Genomic DNA, 17,686 nt, shown 5'->3' with positions numbered 1-17,686 from the left:
CTTCCTGTACTTAGTCACTGCTGGGGACTTCTGGCAGTTGTCACAACCCTGAGATGCATGCACCTCACCCACCCCCGAGATAGAAATGGGGTATTTGGGTAGTCAGGAGGGGAAACAGCATGGCCACAGGGCTGCTGGGAGAAGGTGGTACTGCTGACGAGCAAGATGCAGGGAGGCAGCCCTGGCCACAGGACAGGAGGGGAAGCAGAGAAAGTTGCTTTGGGAACCTCCAGTCTTTCTGCACAGCAAGCCAGGATTAAGAAGAGTTTGCAAATTCCTAACACAAAGCACACACTCCCTTGCTTGGCTTCACAGAGTTACAACTGCAGAATTAAGGGGACACTGGCAGGAAGAGGTAAACTAAGACCAGCTACTGGATAAAAGCATCGTTGCCCACATAGTGCAACGATTTATGGCTCAACCATAGGTTTAGGCAAAAATTCACTCTGACCACACAGCTTGAACGTAGAGCTGTACTCAAACATTGACTTTACGCAAGCCGCAGTTGCGCACAGGAAGAAAGCTTCAGTCCCCACACACTTTAAAAAAACAAATAAAATTTAAAAATAAGAAAAAAAAAGTAGTCCCATGAATGCTTCTCTGGCTGGATGAATCTTCTCCAAATCACTGCCAAAGTCAGTACAGATACAACATGGCTGAAGTCAAGCATATAAGTTGGCCAGATACCCTGAGAAGAGGAAGAAACTTGGTATTTGTATGCAACCATGTTAGTGTGCCCATAAAATTACTTCTATCTCAATAGCCCAAAAAACCTAATACAGCTACGGAAAGTGACTGAAGCATTATGAGCAGCGTTTGTTAGAAAACTTGAACTTCATTCAGCAGCTGCTATAGAGTGCTAGAAGTAAAACATAGGGTACGGGGAGAACATTTAATACACATTTTGTCACTCTCCAAACAACTTTGCAAAAGACAGAAACTGGTTTTAGATGGAGGCAGAGCCCTAACACGTATGCTCAGAAAAGATATCTTCCTCAGTCCAGAGTTCACATATAACGGAGTTGGTACCCAGCCAGAAAGACTGAGGCTAGTCAATTAACTCAACCTTTTTGTATAAAAATTATGGAAAAAGCCTTCAAAAACCTTTCTGGTTGAGGTACTCTAGTCACTGCTGTGCAATCCAGAACATAAGAACCCGAACTCCAGGTCTTCCCAAGCAATGTTTGGTAAAACAAAGGAAAGCCATTACATGCCACCTTGTCCCCAAACTGATTCCAGATTTACCACAGCAAGAATAATAACTGAAATTACTAAAGAACTTTTGGGTTTCAGTTTGCAGGGTGGTTTGGGTTTTTTTCAGGCTAATGCATACTAGCTTTAGCAAGGCTAATAAAGTTGCAGCTCTGTCCAAGGCAGCCCCTCAAGAGTCACAAGAGTTATGGGCAAGATCTGCCCAGCAAACACCAAGACCATTTCCTAGTAGACACAAGAGCAGTCACCTCTCATGCCTTTATTTGACTTTGGCTACAGAAACCCCTCTTGGTCAGAGCAGAGCAGCTGACCCAGCTTGCAGGCAGCTCTGGGACCATGAGACTGGGAACAGCTGAGACATTCCAGGAAAAAACATTTCAGCCAGTAAATGGCCTGAAACAAGTATGTTTTACCACAACGTTTCAGGGTAAGTCAACCAAATCTCCAGTGTTCCTCATAGCACTGTCATAAGCAAGAACAGCTATTATGCTTGTTATTTCTCATAATATGAATAATGATGGATTTATTACCAGTTACTTCCTCAGTTGCTCTGGTTTATGATGATTGTATAAGACACAGCTACACGTACCTTACATAATCTTCTGAAACTGTGAAGGTGTTGTTTTTATCTTCTTTAAAAGTACAAGAGCAATAGTAACATTTTTGTTATGGCTGAGTTGCTCAAAAAAACCACACCTAGCACTGACACATTTCATATTCATTTTAAGAAAACAACCCAACACACATCCATTTTCTTTTTAAAAAAATAAAGACAAGAATAAAGACACCATTGCTCAGAGTCACATTTCAGGACAGCATGTGGATCAGACACAAGATTAACACAAGTTCTTTTCCCTAACCGTTGCCCCTGGCCTGCCCACCTGCCCTCCCCCCCCCCATCATAGAAAACTCCCTTCAAAAGGTAAACTTTGCAAACACAGGCAGGCTCTGGAGACACTCTGCAAAGCCAGGTCTAGTCATAAGCTTGTGTGCTTGTGTAGTTCCAATAAAATTTGTTGGAATTCACAGGAAAAACCCTACGTTGGGTCTTCAGAAAAATCAATAGGCTTCCCTGGCCAGGCTGGCCCAGCAGTTTGCCACCAATGAAATGAAAGCAGACCCATTCTTCTCTTCCCCATTTCTTTCTCTTCTCTTCCCTGGAAGGGCATCTCACCACATGCTTCCAAGAGCTGATCCCATCTTCTAATCCAGAAGAAAACCAGTCCCAGAAAAAAAACAAGTGCACAGGACAGCTTTCTACCCAGTTAGAGAGTCAGCCATGAAGATGTGTAGTGAATGACCAAGTTGGCCTAAGGTAAGAGACCCAAATGCTCTGATAAAAACAACATCATCTTTCCATAGCAGTGAGCTCTTAGCATGGACCCCATCTTTGGAGAAATGAAGACCTGTCTCTCTTCCAGGGGAAAAGCTTCTTCACCTCCTCACACTGCATATTTTTCACAACAGAAATTTGTATTTCAGCACCCTAAAAAAGGAAAAAGTTATTTGTATTACTTTTGGCTGCACACTAGCTGTCTCCCTGAAACTCTACCAAGCACTGCCAAATTGACCCAATAAGCTACCTAACATCACCTACAGAAATGTCACCTTAGCTTACTTGAATTTTAAATGAGCGAGACCTGGGGAACAAGCCTTGTAAGTAAGGGTTGGTCTGTTGGACATGAATACAAGCAGAACTAGAAGTCAGGCTGTTACAGCAAAATCACCCATTTTCCAAACACCCATAACTTCTCCTGCTCCTGGGAAGAAGAACTGAACCATCTGCAGGTAAACTTGGACAAACTGTACATTTACCAGAACTAGCTAACGCTAAGACTAGCGAGACATCTTGCAATGCCATTTTCCTACCAAAGGCTACATCAGTAGTACTATTTTCCAAAGGACACTGGGGAAGGAAGTTACTCAGCAACTCAGCCAGGTGTTGCAAGTGTCATCACAGACCTAAACTCGCCCTGTAATGCACAGCATCAGCTGCAACATTCTTTGCAATGCTCCTCTGACTTTTCATGTGTTAACAATGTAATCCAACTTTGCTAGCAAGGAACTCCAGAGATTTTTCCTGACCTTTTTAGCATCAGCTGTAGAACAAAAAAATGCATGCCAAATGCAAAACAAGACTAAGCACACATCAGAGATGCCAGCAACCCAAATAGCATTTGCTCTGCACTCCTACGGCTGATCTCGTAAGTCCCCTTGCTCAATTCTCCTGAAGCCTTTTAGAAAAAAAAAAAACCACACAACCAATGCCTCTTCTGAAACCTTTCAAATGTCATGACTATGTGTAACGTTATAATAGCCTACCAGTAAAGAATCTCAGAAGCTATCAGTTCATGAAAATCATGTATAATATGCGACATTCTACTTTGATAATTTCTAGAGCATAATAATGGACTATTTTGATTGCTTTCCCCTTACAGGGCCTTTATTAAGAACCATCATTTAAAAAGAAAAACTAAAGCTAGGTTCCCAGCAGCCAGGGAAGAAAAACAAAAACCCCAACCCAAAACAAAAAACCCCAACCCACTAAGTGAACCCAAAACAAAAAAAAAACCAACCCAAAACAACAACAACAACAACAACAAAACCCAAATCCAAAATAAAAAACCCCCACCCACTTTTGGCCTCAACTTTTTGGGCTTCAGAATTCCTGGAATGAAGTATTTAATCACAACACAAAACAAGAGAAGACTTAATGTTAAAGCTGATGAGTTTTTTTTTCCATAAAGTGTGAAAAATGCATTCATTGTGTGTCTAGAGTACAGATGCTGATAGCGAATCTGCCTCTAGCATAAGATTTTGCAGCAAGTAGTACTACTTTGTCCTCACAATTGTGCTGCACAGATGTTCTTCTCTTGGAAATCATTTACTACATTCCTTGCTGTGACTATGTACAGTAACTGGAACATCACCATTAGAGCTGGACAAGAAAAACAAAAGCAACCTGACCCACCGAGAAAGCGTCTGCCAGCACTTTGAGCCATTGTTCTGCAAAATATCAAGGCTTGAATTCTGACATAATCCCCTGACATCTTGGGTGATGTCAGCATGAGCAGCTATTAGAATGAAGAATGATCACCCACAAGACATTAATTCAGGAAGAATCAATGGTCTCGCAATACATATTTCTCCCTTAACATTCTCCTAAATGGACTTTAATACATTTAAGCCAGAAGGGAAAGGAGGCCTTTTAAGAAAGGCTTTGGCACAAGACAAAAATATCACAAGCTTCTGAATTTTTAGCTTTTCCAGCTCCTTGAAGTTTAATTCCACACTTGTGCTTTGATATAATAAAAGCTCCTCATTCCTTTCCAAGGATGCTCAGAGCTTTAACAGTACACTAAGCAAGACCAACCTACAGATTTTACCTTCCCCCAGTCCTTCTCACCCCCTCTCCCAATTCCCATTTAAGGAGAGAGAACATTCTCCTATCTGAATCTGTACCTAGTAGTTTGGCAGAGATGAACATCATGGAAAAGAAGGAAAGAACTAGGGGAGAACAAGAAGAAAAAAACCAAAATCACTTCGTTTTTATTTCAGCTTTTGAAAGCTTCTGCTCTAATCCTTTCTAATACATAACTATCTTGCCCTACTGTCCTGTTAAAATCAAGATCTGGGAAAATTTTCTAACGGTTTCTCCTCTAGAAAAGGATCCAAATCCTTGCTGCCAGTTAGTTTTGAAATCTGAAGCGCTCTACAAACATATGAAGCATGCACAGACTGAGTCTGGTTGCAACTCCCTGACCACGAATACGTTTAAGTGTCAAACCATGCTGTAACAGGAACATCTGCAGTGAAAGATATTTGGATGACATATCAAGGATTCCCTTCCCCATGGTTTCAGAACAGAAATTAGCACCTGAACATGTCCTAGAAATAAAGCTAAGCAAAGGAAAAAAGAGCTTATGAAAGCTTAGTCTGTGCTACAAACCAAAAGCATCAGTTAGGACAGAGCTGCAGACACCTGATCAAGTCATAAGAAAGGCAGAGTTTAGATCCCAGGCATTGAAAGAAGTTTCCAAGTGTTCATCAAGTGCTAATCTCCACCATGAAAAGAGTCTACGAACTTAGAGATTCTCCCTGCTCCCTGCTTATTTTCTCACCAGGGATGCATAATGGAAGAATGATACTGGTGTCATGGAGTATTATCCACTCTTACTTATCTGCAGCCTTCAGCAACCACAGGCTTGGCTCCACAGCAGCCACTCGCTTTCTCCGATTCCTCTGTTGACACAAATCCTGCAGCAGTAAGCGTGAAGGGAGTGCAAGGACCACGCTCTGAGGTTTACTTTGTGAACAAATGTAGAAATCCCCACCACTGCTCAGCAGAGAGTTCCTTCCCACTGGGCTATAGCTTTATTCCAACAGGATGGCATGGCATTTCCTCTACGGTTTGCCTGCCAGGAAAGTAATTTCCTATTTTTGTCCTGTTGAGAACAAGTAGAAGCTGGCATTGATGGAGGCTGGGAAGAATCAGAGGCTGGTTTGCTAGTGGTTTAACCAAACATGTGTTTACAATTACCCCATTCATCATGACCTGCCTGTGTAAAACTGCCTTTTTGGAATTTGCCCATGTTCCTTGGGTTTGGCCTCCAAAAAAGCTGAAACAGACTCACTAAGAAATACATTGTTTGAATAGTACTGCTGGAGCAACAGAACTGTCCATTAGTTAATATTATAATCATTAATGCCACTGTTGGCCATTAAGATCAACATAGCTGCTCAACTTGTTGCTGTTGGCCTAAGGAAGACAGTTTAGCAGCAGGAGGGTAAGATAATGGGAAAACCTCTTACAGTCTTCCCCTGTAGTCCAACAAAAGAATACAACAGATATAGGACACGGCCTTTCTCTCTCAGATACTCTACCATATCTGCCCGCAAGAAGAGAACACAGAGACAGTCACGGTGTTCCCAGGAAACTTGTCTAGGGCACTCATCACCTCTGCACCCAAGGACCAGGACTATCACCACAATCCCAAAGCTCTTTTCAGAAATACACTGCGCAGTATAATTAAGACTTGCAACTTCCCTCACCCTCTCCCCAATTCTCACTTCAGGTAAGAATAAGCAGAGTCTGTCCTACCTTCATGTGGTAAAGGGGAAACTTCTCACTGCTGAGCCTTTCTCCAAGAAGGTCAAACTATTTTAGCAAGCAAGCTTTATCCCATCATACCTGAACCAGTATAATCTCAAAGCCAGCAGTCTTGAAAGCTGCAAAGAGCTCCAAGAGACACGTTTTGCCTCTTTCAGTGTCAATGAGGTAGACTTTCATGCCATGTGCCTAGATTATGACAGATCTAGCTAGCAATCTACAAGCTTGATACAAGCCATAATTTTACTTCATACCATGCATCAGGGAACCTGCATGTTTTCCTCTACCATTTTCCTCTCTCCAAAGTTATCATTTGATCCTCAGAGATATGACTTAGCAAAAATGGCTTATCAATGGTTTCTGAAAGGCTTCAGGAAGGAAAAGGTTCCCTCGTGGTAATTTACAGTATTAGTCACATGCTTTATTATCCATGCTGCTGGACAAGGTCTCCTACTCTGCTAAAAAGATCACTCACTTAGAACAACCAGTACTCATGATGGCCAGCTTTTGCTGTAGCCATTCAGGAGTGGTAATCTGCATCTCGCCATGGGTTAACTAATTGGGATGCAATTAGCAGGTTTCATTAAAAGCTCTCTTGGCTCGTAAATGAGCATTAATGTTGGGTTTTGAAGAACCCACGTGATTCATCCTGCCTATACTTTTGTTCAATCCACACCTGAGTCACTAGTCCTTTCCACTATGGGTCATTTGCCTGTAAAACCCCAAGCAGCCACACAGCTGCCACCTTCTCCTAACAGAAAATGACTCACCCAGTGCTCAAAACCTTATGCTTTTGTGTCTTCCAACAAGTTTTCAAGTTCACTGTCAGCACTGGCTCCTCACCATTAAACAGAAATTGCTCATCTCTTCTGTTACAGAGACCAGGAAATACAGAACTGTTCACAAGGGCACTACTCTAAAGTAGGGCCTGAAGTTGCAACACCTTCAGTCCTGATAGCCATGTCCATTTGGTCTGCATGAACTGATCCATCTGCGACTTATGAAACACCCTAGGAAAGCAAAGAGGGAGATGAGTTTTCAGGCAATGGATGCACATCAGTGCGAATGTTAAGACCTCTCAGAGTTTCAGGATAACTTGGCACTGATGGTGACTCACTTCACGTATCCTTTAATCTTCAGTGCTCCTATGCACATTGTGAGTTCAAAAGCTGCTAGAAACCACAAACACCACCACTTTCAGATGAATGTACTCTTATGAAAAACATAGTGCCTGTCTGTATCTCTCTCACATCAGGTATCTACTGAAGAGACAGTACCCAGGGGAAAAAAAGCATGCCAACAAAGGGATTGTAGAATATATCCAACCAGATCTCATAAAGTCAGGCTGTTCTGGTTATTTCATCACTGAAGAGGTTAACAGACTGTTTGTAGACAGGATGTCTCATACTGATCAACAGTTTTCTTTTACGCTGCATTCACAGTGGAATCTGGCTCCCTTGGATAGTCCTCTCCACATCCACAACGCAACAGAAGAGCCGTATTGAGCTAATGAGAGAACTGCTGTCCAAAAAGATCATCCAATTCAACAGATGGCATGAGAATAGGAAGGACCTGGCATGGGACTAGTTCAGAAGTGCACAGCTCAACAAGTATAAAGAGAAGTCAATGAGGTGACATCTGTTTACTTGACAATATTATGTTTCATAACAACCATTGGTTTGGGAGAAAAAGTGATGGAAAACAAGACTACTTTGCCACATCCAAGTTTATGTTGCGAAGTGCTCTCCTGACCAGCAAGCAGTTCAAGCATAGCAAACCTGTAAATAAAGTTCAATGCTTATAAAAGGATTCCATGGCAACCTCATTCCTCATAATTCCTAAAAAGATTGTGGAGTTTCACCCTTTAGGAAAAGTATCTCCATTCCTAGATTTCCCTAGGTGAAGAGTCACATGCCCAGGAGCAGGTCCAGTTTCCAAGAAAAACAATCCTAACTTCTTAGCCTGCTTTCCTACAGAAGGAGGCTTATGCAATCCCACTGTAGCCTAGCCAGCTGGCAAGTTTCATGCAAGCCTGACAGAGGCAGAGGTCTCAAGAGTTATCTTCCTTGTTTGTGAAAACACTGGGCCAGGTGGGCACACGTAAGAAACACTGCACTGCGAACTGGCATCAATAACCTCATAGCTGAGACAAATCCAAAGACAAGAAGGCTTCCTTAGTCTCAGTTTGGACAGAAATGCTGCCTTAAAATGAAGAAAAGCTTTTCCCTTGAGCCCACTAAAGTTCACACAGAGGTTTAGAGTAAAAAGGCCATCAGAAACTGGTAAGGTTTTTGCACCACAGCGTTTGCTGTAACTAGTGAAATTTTTACCTGAGCAAATATTTAAATGCATCCTAAAAACGCAGAAGGCACCCCCTTCATCTCTCCCCCTCACCAGCTTCCAGATGTCGGAAGAAGCACCTGAGTGCATTTTCCCGACACACACACTTCCCGAGACAGAGCTCAGCTGGTCTAAACAAAAGTTTTGCCTAGAAGTCCGGCCTCATTTAGCACCGTCACCGTAAACCTCCATAACTGCACGTACAGGGGGACGGCAGAAGGGAGGAGAGGAGCGACAGCACAGTCCCACCCAGTGTGACACTACCCGGGAGCCCCCCAGCTAGCCCGCTGCCACCGCTACGCACACCTAGGGAAGCTGCCGGTGCCTCACAGTCTAGAGGGACATCTGCTAGTTCGGTGCTGTCAGAAAACAAACTCCCAGCGCAACACACTCATGCTGTTGGCAGAAGCGGCGTATGACCCAGCTATGCCTCTCCTCTGCCAGCTGGGAACTCCCCGCCTTGGAAGGATACCTTCGCCAGAGAGATCCAGATACTTTTCGCCCATTTACACCCGGAGCGCAGCCGAGAACACGACCAAAGATTTCTAAAAACCTTTGTGACAATTCTTGCTGGAGTCATTTAAGGGCTGCAAATATTTGTTCTATTCGCAGAGCGCATGGTATATGCTTAAGCGGAACTGAAATGCAGAGATCCATTTTGCATTTAGGCAGTGCTTCTGGACTACCTAGTAAAAAACACAAGAATATACTACTGAAATCCAGGTGTGGCTGTATCTGAGGATGAAAGCCAACTCACACAGTGGTAAGGGAGGGGATATTTTCGTTAACAAAACCAAGGAAAACCATGGAGGTACCACGAGATCTTTAATATGCAGCCAGGGCAAACAACACCTACTTTAAGAACAAATAAAGTCCAAGTGAAGAAAATAAATCAGAGTATAACATGGTAAAATGATCATTGGAAGCAAAGCATCAGGGTCTGCTGCTGCATCAATTGACCGTTTGCAATAAGGCTACTAAACATTGCTCTTCAGGCTTGGTTGTTTGCTCTATGTTGTGCTGAATTTTAAAGAGTTCAGCTCTGGAGAAAGAAAACCCAGACAGCCTTGATATTAGCATATAACTGTACAAAGATAGCCAGAGGAATATGGCTCTGGAACAGCTCTCCCTCTTCTGCTGCACTGTGAGGTAAGTAAGCCCCTCCAGGAAGACTTAACACTGCACGGGAAGAGCATCCTACTGCACACGAGGAGCATCCTGCTAGCCCCCTGCACCCTTTCCCAGCCCCAAAATGATCGTGAAGCACAGCCAGAGCTGTCGTTTAAAGTTTCAAGTATATTTCCTTTTTCCATGCAGGTTTTCTAATCTCCATGCGTTTGCAGGGGGTTTTTTTAACCTGTCCTCGTAACTCACTCCTTTTAATCCCAGGATTAGCCTTGTTGTCCTTCTCTGTACCTTTTCTAGAGCTTTAAGTACAACTAGTCTCTAGATGCAGGAATAGATTGAGTTGGAGTGTTAATGCATCATTGCTACATGTCCTACAAAATCTCTGTTAAAATGAGTAATTGCTCAGCACCTTTATAAGGCAACACAATTTCAACTGTCCCTTAGAAGCATAACTGAGGGTGGTAGCCACCCATGTCCCTCCTACTCCCTCTCACTTCCCCCCCACCCCCAAATTCAATCTTCTTTAGTTAAGGGAAGAGAAAACCACATTCTTTGGGGCTGTTTTAGAAAACCTGATCAATGCTGCTTTGACATACCAGCAACACATGTTCCCATTTCAGCAAATGGGAACATTTCAGGCAGACCACCACTTCAGATGGAGTGGGGCTCCAGGCTGCTGAATCAGCACTTTCCATCCTGCTGGCAATACAGAGTTATGCGACGCTTCAAAGGAAAGCAGGGGAAAAGGGGGAAGGGGGGCGGGGGGCGCTGGCACTTAAGCAACAGAAGCGGGCAAGAGGATTTTGCAGGAGTTCATCTGCCAAACCAATTAACTGCAAACTGTTCTTATAAAGATGCCACAGTTTCAGTCCCAGCTTGCAGTACCGCAGTTATACAATGAGACACCCGTGCGTGCGCGGCTCTCCCCGGCGGGGAGCTGAGGCAGAAGCGCGGCGCTGCCCCCACCGCCGATCCCGGGCGCCCCGGGCTGGCCAGGGGCTCTCCCGCAGGCACGCGGCGTCCCGGCCGCTCCGCCGAGGCGCGGGGAGGTGGCAGCGCTCCGGGTGGCATTTCTGCGAAGTGCCCGCTGGCCGGCCCTCCCGCAAGCGCTGCGCGGACAGATGGGGCGGGGGGGGGGGGGTGTAGTTTCGGCAGCACCGGCAGCAGTTGGCGGGGCAGGTCTTCACCCGCTTCCAGCGCGGGGCGACGGGAAAGCCCGGCTGCCGGCTCCGCCGGGGAGAGGCACGGAGCAGGCGAGCGAACAAAACGCGGCAAGGGAGCCCCGAGCCGGGGAAAAGGGCCGCTCCCCCCCGCCCCGCGGCCAGCAGCCGCCGGCCGACCCCGGGGGGTCCCCACCGGGAGCTGCTCTGGGGGCGCCCCCCGCGACCACGGGGGGCTCGCCGGCGGCTCCAGGAAAAGGAAGTTTGCTCCCCTCCTCCTCCTCCTCCTCCTCCTCCCACCGGCCTCCGCCACCGAGGAGCCGGCAAGCCCTCACCTCGCCAGCCCGGCCTCCCCCGCTGCGGTTCCCTAAGGGGCAGCCGCCGCCGCCCCCCCCCACCCCGCGCCCTGCGCGCCCCGCACCGCCCCCCGGCCCCTTACCTGCTGGGCGGGCGGGCGGCCGGCACCCTTCCGCCGGGCGCCGCGCACCCGCCAAGTTTCGGGCGGGCGCAGGGGGTCGGGGGAAGGGTCGTGCGCGGCGGCGGCGGGGACGGGAGCGCGGGCGGGGAGGGGGTGGAAGGGGGGGGGGGGAGGAAGTCCTCCGGGCTGCAGGGTGGAGGGGGCACGGGCGGGGGATGGCAAGCTCTCGCAGCCACGCGCCTCAACAACGACAAAAATACTAAAAATTAAAATTAAAAAAAATTAAAATCTTAAAATTAAAAAGACGCAATTAAAGTAAACAACAACAAAAAGCAAAACACACCCAACGCGGACAGGGACGTTCGCGCCTCCGCAAGGCGACCGGGGGCTGCGGGAGGGATCTGCGGAGAAAACTTCTGCCCGCCCGCGCCGCCGCCGCCGTCTCCCGGTGCTAACGGCGCCCCGCCGCCGCCGCGCTCTCGCCTCGCGCCCAGCTGACTCCCGGCGGCGCCCCGCGCCCCGCCCCGCCCCGCCCCGCTCCCGCCCCCGCCGCACGCAGCCGCAGCCCCGGCCCGGCCCGCGCCCCGCTGCCGCCGCCACCGCCCCGCGGAGGGCAGGGGGCGGCCGGGAGCCCCGGCGGCGGGCAGCGGGGTCCCTCCCGGGGCGACAGGCGCTGGGGGCGGCGGGGTCGGAGGGTGTTACGGGGCGGGGGGTGTCTCACAAAAGCTCACCCGCAGGTAGCACCGGCGCGTGGTTTTGCTGGGGAGGAGGCGGGAGGCTGTTTGTCTTGAACATGAAGCCAACAGAGCTGCCGGGGGCAGCTGCAAACGCGCGTGGACTTTTTCTTTAGCCTCATGGGCCCACCCTGTGGGGTCACATTTTTGCCCCCGAGCCGGGCCGGGGAAGGTGCCCTGGCTCTCCCTCCCGCGCCGCAGGGAGCAGGGCGGGGGGCGGCGCAGAGGTCTGCGGGACGGCAAAGGAGCCTCGTCCCCCTGCACCCTCACGCTGCCACCGGCGCTCCCAGGGACCGCTGCTGCTAACTTTTGTGCAGTGGGACCTCTGGTATTTCTCTCCGTGCATCACCAGAGCTTTACCGTAGCTCCAAGAAATCCTATTTGCAAGCAGCTTGCAAATAGCTTGGACTGCGAAAAAGCTCTTTTAGGAGCAGGGAAGCTGCACGCGTCCCGAGGAGCTACTGTTTTAAAGCGCACAGACTTAAAGGCAAGCCACCGCGCTCCGGGAGGAGAGGAATATTCAATTCGCCCGGCACAAAAACACCTCTCGTAAGAAGTGGTCAGCACTATAAAAGGAAATCAAGGAGAAGCGGGAGAAATCTCTGGGCTTTTCCTTCTAAGACAGATGCACGTACACTAATGGGAGCATTGTGGCGGAGCGCCCCAGCTGAATCTATTTCAACATGTAACACGATACCTTCCTTGCTCTTGCTTTTTCTTCCTCCGTGGCTCTTCTTTACTGTATTTAAAGGAATGTTTTTGTTATCAGCCCGCCCTCTCTGTCCCCGTATTTCCAGCCCTGCACTGATCTCACTCTGTTCTCACCACTCGCTCTCCCTGTTTGACTCCTCAAATTATCTCTCTGGTTGCCTCATGTGTGTCTCCTCAGCCTCTTGGACACACGTGCCGCTCGCTGCTCGCCCTCCTCATGCTGCCAGCCCTGGAACTGTGCTTCTCTCGGCCATCTCCACTTGACACAGTGCTGAGCGTTGCTCTTCAGCCTGTCAGCACCGCTAGCGCCCGTCCCGGCCCAGCCCAGGCCTTCGGGAGCTTGCTTCGTGTGCCATCACTTCTCAGCCCTCAGTTCACCCCTCTCTTCCCACCACCGGGCTGATCTGGCCTGACTTTCTGTGAGCCGTCCTTCACCCTGATTGTGCGTTTTGGGGGTCCAGCCTCAGAGTGCTGGTCCCTCACCAGAGGAGAAGCTGCTTCCTCTCTGCTACTAGCAGAAGGCTCCTGCCCAGGTTACTGTCTAGTGAAAAGGTGAAGGCAGGTGGTATCGGATTTCTGCTTGAGATTACTCTGGAGGTGAGGCACCTACTGCCTGCCAGATCCCAGGACCAACATGTCTGGCATCACAGCTCCACGTGCTTACATAAGAAACTTTCTGCATGTATAGATCGTAGAATGATAGAGCAGCACAGGTTGGGAGGGACCTCCAAAGATCATCTGGTCCAACCTTTCTTGGGAAAGGGAACCTAGATGAGATTATCTGGCACCCTGTCCAATCACATCTTGAAAGCCTCCAATGATGGGGACTCCACCATGTCCCTGGGGATGTCGTTCCAGTGGATGTTTGTTCTCACTGTAAAAAATTTATTTCTTACATCAAGATGAAACCTCTCCCAGTGCAACTTGTACCCATTGCCCCTTGTTTGCTCCCTGCGGCTCCTTGTGAAGAGAGAACCTCTGTCCTCTTTGTAACCGTACATGTACAATTTTACCAGGGTTTGTGCAATATATGTCCAGTTCTTGCCGCTTTCGCAGAGCCCGCTGCCATGGGCATGGCCGAGGGCTTCAACACACGCCTCTTCTACATACGGTTGCATAGCATTATGCTATTTGCCCTGGCACATTCTTTAGCTGTGCAATGAAAAGGTTATACTTTGTCATCTGTAGTATTTCCACCCAGGAATATCAATTTACAGTGCGGCGTTACAGGGTGTCCTCAAAAAGCGAGAAGTGAAAGGAGAGAAGTTATGTAATTGGGCCGGCACTGCAGAGCCAGCTAGCCACCGGGAGGATTGCATCGCAGGGGCTCCCGCCTTCCAAAACATCCCCTTCTTCCCCAAAAGTCCTGCTACCTCAACATCAAAGGCACTTTGCATGTTTAATCTCAGAACTAGAGACCGCCCTTACAACTGTGATGCGCTGCATCCAACACTGAAGGGAAACTGGAGGGATAAAGCCCAGGTATTTTTGAACCATCACGCAAGCAGCTACCTGGCTGTTTTCCAGCGTGCTCTTTCTTTAAGTGTGCTCACTGTTTCTCTATATAAGACTGCTGATCCATCAGTTAATCATATTGAGTAAGTACCTAAAATTAACTTTTAAATTATTAATGCATGAGAACATACCCGTTTGCCATGTACATTATTTTAAAGGATTACAGTGTGTACACTGAGTGCCATTAATGTTACATTTTGAAGACAGTAAATTGACTTGTATGGAAATCAGAAGGGTTGATGGATTCCTCTACAAATGCCTTTGACAATGATAAAATGTTCAATTGGATTATTATTAAGCATGTGTCTGTACTTAAATTTCTTTCTAATACATACAAAAATAAGACACTGCCCAAGTCTTAATAATATAATATTTTTTATTTTGTGGTGGGTTAAAAAAAATAGATACACATGAGTATTGAAAATACTCCTCTGACAAATAAAAACACTGGGAAAGATATGTTTAGTTTCCTAGACTACAGCTGGTCGTTCAAGACAAAACTGTACTGTCATAAAATTGTTTATCCAAAATAGCACCATTAAAACTGTTAAATGTAGAAGTAGCAATATATCCTTTCAATGGCAGTGAAGGACATCCTTATGATAGTCATCTTATTTTCTCTTAACTAACGAATCTCTGAAAAAACCCTACAGTATGCCATATCGTGAAAATGACAGCCTAAAATGCCAATATTTTCTCTAAGAAAAAAAAAACCCTGTCATTTACTGTGAGAAAAAAACAGACAAGAAGTAACGATGGCAATAACGTTCTGTGACTGTGTAAACATTATTCCTGCTCAAGGACAGTCCAAAAAAGCAAAGGCAAACATCAACGCAGAAGCCTCGGTGCCTTCAGGACTTCTGTGCCAGGAAATTGTGCCCAGAAGTTTGTCCCAACTCCCTGTTTTCTTCTTCTTTGCAGTGGTTAAGGTTCAGGTTAGAGAAGACCGATTCCACTGACCTCTCATGGAAGAACTAATGAGATTCCCCAGCTGTGCTCAGGGGGATCCAGGGCGCTGTGGGGGGAAAGTGCAGTCCCCTCCTAGCTGTAGAGGGTCTTGCTACCCCATGTCTACTAAGCTCAGACATCAATTTATTCTTCCATTTACTACTCTCAAAATATCAGGAAAGCCCAGAAAATGCCTTCTTTGCCGTTTTTACTCCTCAGAAGACTTTTGTTAATGTAAGTTTCTCATGTGTTAAGGCTTCAGAAATAGGTCTGAAATATAATCAGAATATAGGCATTCTCTGTCTATTTAGCGCTACATTTAAGACTCAAGACCTAATAATAAATGGCTGTTGGAGTTCAAGTACAGTGGACTTGATTTGCTTTCCACAGAGACTTGAACTCTGCAGGGTGACTTTCCTTTTTGGAACTTATCCAAAGGACACTAAGCTCTACAATTCAGCTAGCTCCAAGAGAGAATAAGGTCATTTTAAAGTTTTATTAAACTGACTAATGAAAACTGTCTAGTAGATATGATGTTTTCTTTAGAAACATTCTTAGATTTCATATGTATTCTGAGAACAGGCATAATTTTCTTTTCTATTACGTTGATTTAGGAAATGAAAATCCAATACCAGAAGATCTGAAGAGAAGAGATCAGAATCTGGCCACTGCTTTCATTCTCAAAGGCACTTTCATGAAAGTGTTATATGAAAGTCGGCATTGAGCATCACCTTTAACTAGTAGAATTCACTGATAAAAGATTTCAGCGATCAAAAAAGGGTCAACATGGTCATTATTACCTAGTAGGTAGATAGGCAAAAATGCTGACCAGCCTTTGAAATGGTAATAAGTTTCTTTTGTCATGGACAAGGCTTTTCACCTTAAATAGACAGGAAGTCTTCTAACACATTAGAGTTTTAATAAGGCTTAATCTGGAACAAAACCAACTAAAAATTAATATTTCTGTTGCTTTTACTATAGTTGAAGCAGATGCTTCAAATATTTTTAAAAGCTATCCAGAAAAAAATAAAAGAAGCCTTTTTAATGTTAAGGTAGAGGGGAGAAAACATGCTCCTTCCTTTCCATCTCCATCCTTCTTTTCCATTATATTTATTTTATCACTGTGGTGATTGAAAGCTGAAAGGGGAAATGAAAGGCTAAGAAAGAAACTAAACATGTTTGTAAAAACATTCACTAGGTATATCTGTATGAGCTGAAGGATACAGATTGTATTTCAATACTCACCAAAAGACTGGCATTTTCAAAACTTTACATGTTTTCCCCCAGTATTCACTCAATTCTGTTTACCTGACCCAGCAGAAACTCCATCAAATACATTAATTTTAGAAGTTTAGATAGTTTGTCTTCTGCCCAGCTGTTATTGAGAGAATTTCGTAACATTAGCTGAGTATAGAAAAGACTTTTTCTATAGTCAGTATCTAAAAGACTAGTGACAGAAAAAGAAGAGCTATGGCATGACCATAACTGAATAAACTCGCTGTCTTCATAGGCTACATTGTGGAGATCTACTTTTTGTTGCTAGGTAAGTTATGTCTCTATTTACAGCTTTTTCAAAAGGCTGAATAGTCAGGGACATTTTGTAATTTGAGATGGAGTCCTAAGCTCCAGTGAGAGAGATGTGCTCTTTCTGGGCTGTACAAAATAGAGCAGTTACACAAGGTGGTAGATAGGAGAAGGGAATTTTAAGAGATACTGATCATCCAAACAGAAACGGCATTAAAAAGACGAATACATTCAGCCCACCCTCCTACAAAAACACATCTGTTCCCAGTGCTAGCCCCACTGAGTCAACATTAATAACTGTAGATTGCTGTATTCTCTCAGTTCTGATAAAGTGATAAAGAAAATGGGTACTTTTGGACATCAAAGATGTTAAGTGAAATGACATGTTAAAAGTGTCGCTTTTCCAAATCAAAGTCAGCTGCTTTCCAGATGCATAACAAGTTTTCAACTAGGATGCCAGATAACACTAGATGGGAAGAAAAATTCAAAATTATACTGCAATAGGAGGAGATTCAGTTCAAGCTATACTATATATTCTCATTTTTGACATGAGAAATCAGGATTTTTTCAAAACATGTAGTGCTCATTCACAGCTTTGCCACAGAGGAGGAGAGAACGCAATGAGAACTGTGACTCAGAATGAAATCCAGCCACACTGCAGTCAGTGGCAAAACTCTTAGGGAGCTTAGCGCGACCATGATTTCATCTCAAGTCTTTTCTTGGTTCGGGGGGGGGGGGGGGGGGGGGAGGAGGGGGGGGGGCATAATTAAAATAAGAATAAAGACAAAAATAAAATCTTCAATGCCGTAACTTGCCCTGCATGCTGGAGCTTTTCGGAGCACATTTTCACCACGCCATAGCAGGATCATCAAGCTAGTGCCACCCG

At 45.9% G+C, this 17,686-nt stretch overlaps 1 protein-coding gene across 6 annotated transcripts in view; it reads right to left on the bottom strand.

Moving 5' to 3' along the window:
* Positions 1 to 11,859, bottom strand: part of GRB10 (growth factor receptor bound protein 10) — a 150,367-nt gene extending 138,508 nt beyond the window's left edge. For 5 of the 6 annotated variants that reach the window (XR_012623396.1, XR_012623399.1, XM_074825355.1 and 2 more), the window contains exon 1: positions 11,390 to 11,859. The gene's annotated coding sequence lies outside the window, so the exon portion shown is untranslated. The remainder of the gene's footprint in view (positions 1 to 11,389) is intronic. The other variant, XM_074825362.1, reaches the window with a different exon arrangement.
* Between the last annotated feature and the right edge of the window lie 5,827 nt (positions 11,860 to 17,686).

The sequence above is a fragment of the Strix aluco genome, chromosome 1 (assembly GCF_031877795.1).
Source record: "Strix aluco isolate bStrAlu1 chromosome 1, bStrAlu1.hap1, whole genome shotgun sequence".
NCBI classification, from domain to species: Eukaryota; Metazoa; Chordata; class Aves; order Strigiformes; family Strigidae; genus Strix; species Strix aluco.
Note: the sequence above shows the minus strand (reverse complement) of the source record. Positions and strands in the feature narration are given on the sequence as shown.